Below are 12,721 nucleotides of genomic sequence, written 5' to 3' on the forward strand. Positions count from 1 at the left end.
ACACAGCTGTTTAGGAGGTGACTGAACAGGCCTCGGTCCAGTAAGGGAATGATTTTCCTCTGTTCGTACCATGGGGACAATCAGGATCCAAAATTCTGTGCCGTATCCTCCTAGTTTGGTTCTGGGCAGGACACCACTATTATCAGTTTCTGGTTAAAATTCTCTGTCAGAAGAAATATATTCCTATTTCATTGCTCACATGGAAATGTGAATATTTTAAGGAAGTTCTTATGTACTAAATCAAGTACTTTGATGTTAAGTTGGGTGTATTTTATTTGTGCTATTCATTATAATCAAGAGCATATTTTAAGCAGTGTGGAGAATAAATCTAACATTTCTAGAATGGCAGAAGTGTCTAGAACAGATTTAGAAGACATGGTACATCTATGTACATGGTACATATCTAGAAGACACAGGACATATATTTTGCCTCTATTTTCAGGGCCTAGAGCAGGCACATACATTTTGTATTTATCTGTTCCCTTTTAACACTCTAAAGTAGATATTTATTAATTCTGTACATCTGGTTTTGTTTTTTTTTTTTTTTTTTTCTTTTCAATTGTGGTTAAGATACACACCAGATAGTTCAGTGGTAAAGAATCTGACTGCCAGTGCAGGAGATGCATTCCCTGGGTCGGGAAGATCCCCTGGAGAAGGAACTGGTGACCTACTCCAGTCTCTTTCCTGGAAAATTCCAAGGACAGAGGAGTCTGGCAGGATACAGTCCATGGAGTCAAAAAGAGGCGGATGTGACTGAGTGACTGAGAACACATACCATTCAGTGTATTCTAAACATTCATAGTGTCATATAGCTATCACCACCACCACCTTCTTCAGAAGTCTTCGTTTTACAAAACTGAAACACCATACCCAGTAAACAATTGCACATCTGATTGGAAAGGGTGATGCTTGTCTGATATCTAAGGAGACACGTATTTTATAGGGTAAAGCCAAAATTTTCTCCCCCTCTGTGTACAGGACCGTAAAGTACAAACATGCACAGAGTTGAAGATAAAGAACTATTTCTTGGATGAGTGGAGGAGCATTTGACTTTAGAGTCTTTTGCTCACTTTATGGGAATGAGGATTTGACAGTATTGATATCATAGAAAGAAGACTCCATAGGATGAGAGCACGATGTGAGGCCATAGTCTTATGCACTGTGATATTTGATCTCTTATCCCATCATGAAAAAGGGATTCTAAAAAGTGAGGCAAAGATTGTCTTTTGGAGACAATGGAAATTCATCAGTGTACAAAACCCAATGTGCCACATGGCTAAACAAGAGAATGGGATTGTGATCCTAGGCAAATTAGTTAAGTATTTATTTATTTATTTAATTGTGCACACAGCTTGCAGGATCCTAGTTCCCTGACCAGGGATTGAACCTGTGCCCTGAGCAGTGAAAGTGCAGTGTCTTAAACATTGGACCGCCAGGGAATTCCCTGACTCTTTTCTATTTTATCCAATTAGCAAAAGCTCTGACGTGGAGGCAGGTAGGTTAACTCCTAACACAAATGGCTGACTACTAGTATGGCCTCAGTTGTTAGCTGGCTTTGAAAATGTGACTTGTTCTCAGTAGACATTCTTTTCCTTAAAATTTTTACCAGGAATAACGCAAAGTCAAGAGGACGAGGTGATTTGGTCCCAGCCATCAAGTTTCGACACTGTTCTTTGCTAAGAAGTCAGCGCTGCACCGAAGCCGGCCTGTGAGCTTCTGTGTTTGCGGGGGTGGCAGGGAGCAGGCGGGGTTCCCGTCCCAGGGGGTGTCAGAAATTCTTGGAGCTGTCTCTCTTCAGTGCACATTGTGAATTTTCTGTTTCCTTTTAAATGTTTTTTATCATGGAAAGTTGCAATATTCTTAAACTAGGGAATAGTATTACATACAGCCCCCCATGGAGCCATCATATATGTCAAACAGTTCCTAACATCTTGCCATAATTGCTTCGTCTTGTTTTATGAGTCTAGGCTAAACATTAGGCATTTTACCGCTGAATAGTTTTGTAGGCATCTTTAAGAAATAAGGACCTCTGAGGCCTTTTCTCACTGTATAATTGACCTGTGACCACTGTGTAACTCTCCTGTCTGGAGCAGTGACCGTCCCTTCACAGCATCCATCCAGTCTGCTCCTCTTTTCCCTGTTGTCCCGAAGGTGTCCCCTTGCAGTGGTTTGTCTGCCTCCGGAACCAAATCAAATCCACGTGTTACCTTCTGGTGGATCAGTCCTAAGCCTTTCCTGATCAAGACAACTTCTGATCCAATGCGGTATTAATGTTCCAGGCATGACCGGCTGCTTCGGATTAGAGCCCTCAGGTGGCGTTATGGCAGTGTCTTGCCAAGTCCTTTACGATTTCACATGTCTGCTGAAGAGATAAGTTAGCACTCTTGTTCAAATCTGTAAAGTCGGAAACTGGCTGAGCTTCTGGCTCAGCTTCTACAGTAGTATTTATAGTACTTGTCTTTTTGTTTGAACCTTTGATTTTCAGTAGTTTTTGGTCTGTTTGAGAATGGTAGTAGTAATTCTAAATGCTGTATGGAAAACTACTATTAACAAAATAAAGGGTCCGGTTATGTTAGTTGCTAGAGATCCATCAGTAGGGTGCAAAACAGGCATCATTATTTGGAAATTTTTCGTAAAATATGTGTGTGTACATACTTTGCTTGGGGCTTGCCAGGTGGCACTTGTGGTAAAGAACTTGCCTGGCAATGTAGGAGACGTAAGTGATGCGAGTTCAATCCCTGGGTTGGGAAGATCCCCTGGAGGAGGGCTTGGCAACCCACTCCAGTATTCTTGCCTGGAGAATCCCATGGACGAGGACCCTGGTAGGCTACAGTCCATACAGTCACAGAGAGTCGGACGCGACTAAAGAGACTCAGCAGGCACACACATACTTTGCTTATCTTTGTGAATATGTGTGATGAATTCTTGATTTCTTCAGTCACTGAGGCACACTATTTAAGGACACAGGATTGAAGGCAAGCAGACTTGTGTGGAAATATTGGCTCTGCTTCTGTGAGATCCTAGGCAGGAGGCTCCATCTCTCCCTGTGCCTAAATTCTCTCATTTGCAAAGTGAAAGTCATAGCATCTGCTGCAGTGACTTCAGACACTAACTCCCTAGTTAGACCAAACTTCATAGGTTAAGACTGCCCTCACTTCAGACACCAGCCATGGTTTGGGTGTTCCCAGGGTCACTCTCCCTTCTGACCACCTGGCTGCAAATTCAGAGGTTCCCACTCTCCCCTCAGGTTTGAGGCTTTTAGCCTCTTGACATCATTGCAGAGAGGAGAGGGGACCAGAAGTAGGGCTCCGTCACCTGTGATTCAGTCCGTCATAGTTTGATCCATCAATGCACCTGTGTCCTGACATCCAGACTTGTGCGAGCTTCCCTGGTTGACACCACATCATGTGCATTGTTCTACGGCAGTGTGCCGGGAGGGTGGTGTGTCCTGATTCCTCGGGGAGGGGAAATCAAAGCTTCACATCTGGGACCCTCCCAGACCTCACCCTGGGTGTCTCTTCCTTTGGCTGGTTCTCATTTGTATTCCTTTCACTACAGTACAACAGTGGACATCAGGGCAGTGGTTTCCTGGGTCCTGAGAGTCGTTCTAGCAAAGTATCAAACCTGAGGGAGGGGTGTATGTGTGTATGTATACATGTGCATGCTTTGCTAGTGAAGGTTATGAAGATGTTTTTCTGTACAGTCTTCTCGGAGTTATCTTGTTTTATTTTTCACAGAGATATCCATGATACTGGAATAGATTCTTGTGAATAATATGAGCCAAGTTGCATGTCTGTGGTTGGCGGGGAGGGTGGCGGCTTTCTTTTGTCTTTGTCTGTTTGTCCTTGTACCTTTTTCATACCGTTTAAATGATTATAATTTTGTAATACTTCTTAAGTAAGTTTTCCCATTTTGTTCTTCTTTCTCAAGTGTCTTGACTATTTTTGGCTTTTTGCATTTGCATGTAAATTTTAGCCTTATTTGTCAAGTTTGATATTTTTGAACAATTGGAGTTTTGATTGAGAATGACTTGGATCTATAAATCAGTTAACAGTATTGTAATACTGAATCATCCAGTCCTTGAAAGTGGTGTATCATTCTGCATTATTAGGTACCACTGTGCAGAATGAGCAATACCTACTGTTCCAGGTACCAGTGCTTGGTTCATAAGAGGCAATCGATAATATTTGTAGTTTGAATGAATGGTCATAGGGAGGATGCATGTGGGCATCTGTGCTGTTTTTGAAAGGCTTAGTGTACAGTTTCTGCAAGTTTATTTTCTTACTGCTTTGTCAAATGGCCATCTTTATGTTTCCAGGTGGACTGGTTCAATGGTTACAAAATGTCCCTTGCTACCATGAGGTCATTGGCAGGAGACCAAGGTTTGGACATCACACAGGATGTGAAACCTCCAAAAAGCCTATATATAGAAGTAAGTATACCTTTAAAAAAAATGGGTGTTTCTTTAATTCTTAGAGTGTGCTTACTTTTGTCCAAAGGAGGGGGTATATGAATATCTACTACTGTATATAGGCATATAACTTGGAGACACCATAGGTTTGGTTTCTGACTCACAATAAAGTGAATATTCACTAAAACATGTCACACAAATCTTTTGGTTTCCCTGCGCATGTGAAAAATGCTTACACTCATCTATTGAGTATGTCTTAACATTATATACATATTTTATTGCTAAAAAATCCTGCTCTCTGACAATGCAGGGTTGACACAAATCTTTAGTTTGTAAAAAAAAAAAAAAAAAAAAAAATCAGTATTGGAGAAGCACAATAACGCAAAGCACAAACGAGAGAGGAAACATAAACCCAAACCAAAACATTTGCCTGTAGTCGGAATGGGATTGAACAATTAAAAATTTCTGGCGGTGCCTGTTTTTAAAGTTTTAGCTTTAGAACCATGTAAATATTTTACACATTGTTAAAAGAAAATGAAATCAAAGTGAAAAACCAACCCAAAACTCTCCTTGGCATCTCCTTCAGTTTCCTTTCTGTCCATGCTAACCTATACATATATTCAGAGATTTGCCATTTTTCTTCCTCCCCATCAGAACTGGACAGTTTGAACTGCTAGAATGCCTCAGGAAAGAATGCTAAGCCTAACTACACAGAGAAGACGCAAACAGAGCCTAACGCTTACCTGTAGGTGCATGTGCAGTGCCCAGCTACTGGATGGTGACTCCATAATAAAAAATAATGTAGATATTGTAAAACATCAGTTTTTCTTTTCTGGTGCGGTGTCTAAAAGACTATGGAGAATTTGAAGTTGAAGATGGTACTTCAGTGCTATTAAAAAAAAAAACATAGCCAGGGATTTACTGTCTTAGGATACTTTAACTTTTTAAGGGTGTCAAATGATGGAAATGTTGGAATCAGTAGTAAACTAAATACCACCTTGCGATGATCATTTGTGTCATAGACATTAAGTTTACCATAAATATCTTTTTATCCTTTTTCTAAAACCTTGAATCAGAAAGGGACGATACAGTTGACCCTTGAACATCATGTAGGGATAATGGGTGTAGTCAAACTGCCCACTCCCCACAGGTTCTAGCACATGGGCTTCCATTGTGGCAGCACGCAGACTTGGTAGCTCTGGTGTGTGGGCTCTGTGGCATGTGTATTCTAGAGTTTGTGGGCAGAAGCCTTCCTCTTGATGAGATTTTGTCTCTCAGGATCAATCTGTAAAACTGGGGTAACTTAAAAGCATCAGCTACTCTAGTGGACATTAAGGGGCTTCTAACATATCTTAGCACATCTGAAATAAGTTTTCTATAAAATCTGTGTTATAGATCACCCACACAATGTGAAATATTAATAGGGAAACATTTTCCTACCATACAGTCCTTTATTCTTGACTCTATGGGGCATGCTTCTCATTGCCCAGAAATGAGAACAAATGTCTTTAGTAGACATTGGAATAACTGTTCAGTGAACAACTCCATCGTTTGTTTTTTTTTTTTTTTTTTTCTTTTTGGATTTCACAGTTGTAAGACTTAAACATTCAGTTAAGTTAGACATTAGCCCTTGGCCCATGGGTCTTCATGACTGGTTGGCAGGAGTTTCTTTGGCCGTGGGTCCCACGCGAGGCCTTTGAGCTTGTAGAGAACTGTCAGGCGCACGGTGCTGCTGAAACAGCATCCGCTTCCTTGAGCACTTGCTCTACTCGCTCCTTCAGTTCCTTTCTAGAGTTCTCTACGCTGCACTTTCTAATGCACTGTTTTCCATTTTCACTCAAGTATCTATGTCTGTCTAGTCTTTGAGTTTCCTTTGGTCACCTGTGAGCTTGAAAAGTCTTCCTGCCTCACTCCCTGCACCTCCCCGTACCAGAATTTAGTCAGTGTGCCCTTGTGTGTTAAGCCTTGCTGTTTGGGAGGGAATGAGACCAGGAGATGCCATTCCAGCTCAGAATGAGAGCAGTGTGCTCTCGGGAGATACGGAGGATAAGCTTTGCCGGGCACCACTTGCCTCACACACAGTGTGTGGCCAGCATTCTTGGGTTACAAAGACTTTTCATCCTTGAAGAATATGGGAGAAGCGTTGCACTGTTAGAAGAATGACTGTTCAGACATAGATCCTCGAAGAGGTTTAGTGGAGAATACACTCCTTCCGCTTGCCTTCTTAGTGAACTGTTGCCACAGCCCTTGTGGTCCGTGGCCCAGATCATGTACCTGGCTTTCCTGTGTTTAAATCTTAAAATCCGAACACTGAGGAGAATACCTACTAGAATTCATAAGTCTTTACTTTAAATTTAACTTAAGCAAGGAATGCATTTGTGTATAAAATTCAGATTTTAGTATAGCTCTAAGTAACATCAATTTCGGTTGATGAAAATAGCAAATATACTTAAGCTTACTTTAACTCCTTCACTGGTGCAGTTTGAAATATTCATTGTGTATTGCTGGTTTTTAATGACACGATATGTAATTTAAAACACTTTTCGTTCCTCTCTCTTCCTCCCCTCTCCCCTGAGCACTTTTTACCTCGGTGGAAGTTCGAGCAGCTGATTAGACAAGGCGTTCTGGAGCGTGTGCTGTCATGACCCCTGGCCAGATGGCTTCTAAGACTCCCTCCTGGTGTGAGACTGCACCAACCAAGGTCACTTCTCCACCTCCCTCTCTACCTCCCCAAGGCCCACTGCTTTTTGGTTCTAAAATGGAAATTTCATTATGTAGGAATGCTTTGCAGAAGAGTATGGTTAGTTTGTTTTCTTTTTTTTCTTTTCATTTGGATGTTAATTTCTCTTTTTTCCATTTCTGAATATAATCCCATTACCTTCCATGGTAAACATATTTGTGAATCTGTGTTGTATGTTTCTACTTTGAAGTATCAGTTGTCAAAAGAGAGTTTGCACTCTGGCCATGCAGAGAATCCACACACATCCACCCTGCTGTCCACAGCTCTAGCAGAGTCCAAGGTCAGGGTTTTAGCAGATGCTGTGCTTAAAGAGAATGCTTCCCGGCGGGTAAACTGCCATTTCTCATTCTGTCCTCACAGCGTGCAGGAGGTTTGAGTTTCTATCGTACAGGATTCTCTGCTTTGTGTAGTAAGCTGTCTCTGTAATCACAACGTCCTACAATTCCCCAAATGCTCCCCTGTGTTTCAGTTTCATGCCAGTAAACACATGTTAGATGTTCATCTCTTTTAAACACTGAGGGAGAGCTTCACCTGGTGTGAAGGGAGGCCTCGTGTCCCTCTGCCTCTTGGATTGTTGCTGGAAGTGTGCTGTGCAGGCCAGGGAGCTGCGTTTCCGAAGTTTGTTTCCAAATCCCATGGGCAGGTGGAGTTGGCGGTCTCTAAAGGACACAATGGATTTTGCCCATTTCCAGTGGTGGCTGGTCTGGCTCATGCCTGTGTGCAAGCTTGTGTTGCAGGATGTCCATTTTGGAAAAGGAAATTGAGATTGGGGCTAGGAAAGGAATTTTGTGCAATTTCACCCCAAGAGTCACATTGACCAAAAAGTCACAGGAAGAGCTGATCAGCTAAGTGGAGGGCAATTTCTACTGTCCATTGAAATGATAGGCATCAGAGAGGCACAAGGGGGTCCTACCTGCTGGTCAATACCCTTTCTCCACCAGTCCCCTCCATGACCAACCCAGTAATCTCAGAGACATTGAAGTTTAAAACCCAGATAAACCCAGTACCTGGCGCTCTCTGTACAATTTATTTCTTAGACGGGAATATTTCAGGCCAAAATTATACTCAAGTAGTCAAGCTACGGAGAGCCTCTACCTAGGGTGTGGATCTCCATATTTTCACAACACATGTATTAGAACTTAGGGCAGCAGGCAGCCCTTGGCAGATTCTTTTCCAAGCTGTGCGGCTCACAGGATCTGGTTCCCGACCGGGGATTGAACCTGCACCCTGGGCATTGAAAGCACAGAGCCCTAACCATGTACCTCTAGGGAATCCCCTCATTCTTTTTTTTTTTTTTTTTTTGACATTTGGATACATTTTTATTGAGCCTTTTAGTTTACAACATGAGGTAAAAGGCAAATCAGTTCTCTTTAAGTGATATTTTACACAACTGTAGTAAAATATTTTAAAGTTCAAGGGTTTATAATGGATTACATTTCTTAAAAGTTGAGGGATCAAGTAAACATGTTCTAACTTGAATTTTCCAGTTGACTCTTATCTTAACAATAGTAACCAGCTCTAATTTAGATAAGTTTCTTCACGGCCATGTTTTATTGTTGACGATTTCTTCACTATTTCAGTCAATATCCACTAATTCCACTTCAAAAATAAGTTTTGCGTTTGGTGGAATTTTGGCATCAGGCTGTCCTTTCTTTCCATAAGCCCATTCTGGTTCAATCTCCAGTCGAGCCTTTTCTCCTTTACTCATAGTCAAGAGTGCTTCATCCCACCCTCTGATAACTTTGCCTATCCCAACCTTAAAACTTAAAGGCTTGGCATTTTTCTTCTTCTTTGAACTCGTTTGAATATTAGTATCAAAAACAGTCCCATCTTGTAGTGTTCCTGTATACCATCAGTGAACAACATCTCCCTTTTTGGGAAAGTTGGTTTTATCTCCTTTTTTAAGAACAGATTTTGTATATTTTGGTGGACCCTCATCCAGAGTCTCTTCAGACTTGGTTTCTTTGGGTTTATCTTCATTAAGCTTCACATTTTTCACCTGCTCAGACACTTTACTTATACTTTCAGTACCCTTGAAACGCTTACTTTCGAAAAGATGGTTATAGGCTGTAACCAAATGGTCCTTGTTAGCGGTCTTGGCCACATTTTTAATGTTTCCTAGTAATTTATGTTCTGCAAGAAACGAATCTGAACCGTGATCCTGCAGAAACTTGATAATGTCCTTCTTGGGGAGCTGCTCGCTGCGCAGCTGCTCCACGGTCCAGGCCCGCTGCGGAACGGCCGCCGCCATCTTCCCCCGCTGCCTCCGCTTTACTGAGCCGCCCGCCTGGCTTCGGCATCGCCCCTCCCCTCATTCTTAAAACTACTTCTTTCCATAGATTCATAGCTAGATCAGATTTTCATCTGAATCTCTGCCAGGAAACAATAAGGAAGTTTCTCTAGTGAATGGGATGGGTGATGTTTTAACTGTAGGCCAGTGGTCACTTCCCTTGCATTATGCTCTTCCAAGCATGTGGAACCATGTGCAGGGGAGCCCAGAGTGCATGTGAGTCAGCTGTGAGGAGGAACCTGCGGTAAAGGCCAATGCCCTGTTGCCAGCCCAGCATCATTCCTGTATATAAACTGTATGATATACTTTCCTGATTCATTCCCAAAATAAAATAATAAGTATAGTTCTTATTTGAAGTAAATGTATACTGGTTGAAAAGTTAAAATTTTGTAGGTTTTATTGATTTATGTTGGTTGGTTCTATAGAGTTGTGTCTAGAATTTTAAAATATATAATTTTTTAAATTTAAAGGTAATGCACAATTAAAAAGATAAAAGAAAACATACAATGTAGAAAATCAAAGTAAGTTCCCATTTTACCTACTCAATGCCACCGTCCAATGTGCCCATTGTTAACTGATTACGGATATAAATGCAATCCCATTTCAGGTGTTTTTCCAATGAAATACTTTTCAGTTTTTGTTCCTGATGTGAATGGAATCTTCTTTTCTGTTACATTTTCTAACTGGTTTTGGCTGATAAATATTAAAAAGCAGTATATGATGATGATTTGGCCACTTTCCTATATAAAGTCATCTCTTCTTCACGTTGATTTTGTCATCTGGAACTTTCAGAAAAATGTTGACTACTGCTGGTAATAGCTGGCAGCTTATCCTTTTCCTCACTCAACCTGAATGACACTGTCTTCGTCTCTCTGCCCCATACTTCTCCAGGAAAACTGCCGAGACTTGTGGCCTCCCTCAGTGCAGCCTGACACTTCAAAATAAATTTAAAATTCTAGTAAAACAGTGATAATTAACATGTTTTCCAAGTGTACTTTTGGAACTTGAGTGATGATCATATATGGTTTCTCCCTTAACTCCCTAAAGTTATGGATTGCATATATATATATATGCATATATATATATATAACTGTTGCACTATCTTACAGTCCATTTGTAGCATTCTTTTGGCCATGGTGTGTTAAGCAGTCATTGAACTGCAAGATTTGATTTGCTGTTATTTTATTGTGGAATTTTGCAGCGTTGCGTGATTCTGTTTTATAGTGCTTAGCAAGAAGGGATGGATGTGTATGTATTTGCATACGTGTCTCTGTTTTGTGAGTGTTTTCAGTCATCTGTTCCTATGAAACAGCCATCCGAACACAATGGCTTTAAAGCACACCATTTGATTGACTTTCCCAGCTCTGCAGGTTGGCTGGGCTCTACTGGGAGGTTCTGCAGCTCTTGCTTAGGGTCCCTGTTGCAGGTGCATTCCTCTGGTGGCCTGACTGGGATGGCTTGGCCTCTGTTCTCCATGTGGGCCTCTTGCGAGGTTCTCTCCAGTGAGCTGGTTGGGCTTCTTACCTGGCAGCTTGGGACCCTGCAGGGATAAGAGGGTGGATGTGGGTGCTGCTAATTTTCTGAACGACTAGGCCTGGTAGTGGACTAACACCATTTTCTGCCAAATTCAGTCAACTAATACAGTCCTGGGTGCTCAGAGTCAGTGAAGAGGCCACGTGGACCACATAAAGGCAGAACAGCAAGAGGCCCCACAGTCAGATGGGGTGTCAGTGTTCTGATGTCAGTTTTTAGTGGTGCAAGTTCCTTCATCTATTTTTCATAGACATGTACCCTTGAAAATGGCATTGATAGCTATCTAACTATCTCAGTATAAATCTTCTTTGGAGAGAGATACTTGATGATTTTTTCTTTTCTTTAGTTTGTAGTCAAACTTTTCTACTTTTTCTTAAGTAAATTTCAGTTAGTCTTTTTTCCTAAGCTTTTTTAAATCTATAGTTTGAAATGTATTAAGGCCATTTTTTTTTTCATTTCACTACATATGATTATCCCTAATATGTGTCTGTCTTTCCTTTCTCGTATTAGCCCTATAACTGGAAGATGTATCTGTATTGATACTGTATTAATCCTCTAGGATGTAGAGGAGGGAGGTGCTAATTTCACGTGGTCTATTGCTTTTCACAATTGATGTTATTTTAGGATGAGTTGAATTTATTCTATTTGTGACATTACAAAAACAATGTTCTCATATAAAACAAAATGTAGTAACAAAGAAGGCAGCCATCTGCAAGTCAAAGACAGAGACCTCAGGAAAAACAAACCTGTTAATAAGTTTGATCTCCGATTTCTAGCCTCCAGAATTGTAAGAAAATACATTACTTTTGTTTCAGTCACCCAGTCTGTAATATTCTGTTTTGGCAACCCCTGCAAACTAATAGAGGACGTTTAGTATCTTTTTTTGTTTTTTTAATGTATTTACCTAATTGACAGACACTTGAAGAGATTCCATCCTTTTGCTGTTATAGACAAAGCTATATGTGTACCCTTGTAGATGCATCATTTTACACATGCACAGCTTTGTGTGTAGGATAATTGTACTTTTGATGGCTCTTGCTGAAATATATAGGAATTATATTTTATACTACACCAGGAGTTACGAGAGTCACTCTCCCTAACCTTCTTTGCCAACAGTATGTTATTTCCAGTTGGGGCTGTTACAGAAAAGATGCCAGGAATGTCGATGTACAAGTCTGTTCCGAGTGTGTATTTCCTTTTCTTTGGCCGAATAACTAGGAGTGAAATGGCTGGGTCTTAATGTAGGTGTGAGTTTAACTTTTGAAGAAACTTCCAAACTCCTCCAAGGTGGTTGCGCACTTTGCATTCACACCAGCATTGTATGAGTTCCAGTTTGCATCCACTCCAATACTTGGTATGGTTAGCCTTTTAAATGTCACCCGTTCTAATGGGTGTGTAGTGCCATCTCACTGAGATTTTAATTTCTATTTTCCTAATGACTTATAAGAGATGGGAATACCCGGCCACCTGATCTACCTCCTGAGAAATGTGTATGCAGGTCAAGAAGCAACACTTAGAAGTTGACATGGAACAACAGACTGGTTCCAAATTGGAAAAGGAGTATGTCAGCGCTGTATATTGCCATCCTGCTTTTTTAACCTATATGCAGAGTACATCATGAGAAATGCTGGGCTGGATGAAGCACAAGCTGGAATCAAGATTGCTGGGATGAAATACTGAAATATAGAAACATTGGTATTTCTATCAATAACCTCAGATATGCAGATGACACCAGCCTCAAGGCAGA

General features: G+C 41.0%; 1 pseudogene across 1 annotated transcript; it reads right to left on the reverse strand.

Moving 5' to 3' along the window:
• Nucleotides 1-8,457: 8,457 nt before the first annotated feature.
• Nucleotides 8,458-9,417, reverse strand: LOC122696856 (annotated as a pseudogene). Its single transcript, XR_006341865.1, has one exon. The product of XR_006341865.1 is annotated as a peptidyl-prolyl cis-trans isomerase FKBP3-like (transcript).
• Nucleotides 9,418-12,721: the final 3,304 nt, after the last annotated feature.

Source organism: Cervus elaphus, chromosome 7, assembly GCF_910594005.1.
Source record: "Cervus elaphus chromosome 7, mCerEla1.1, whole genome shotgun sequence".
Classification (NCBI taxonomy): Eukaryota; Metazoa; Chordata; class Mammalia; order Artiodactyla; family Cervidae; genus Cervus; species Cervus elaphus.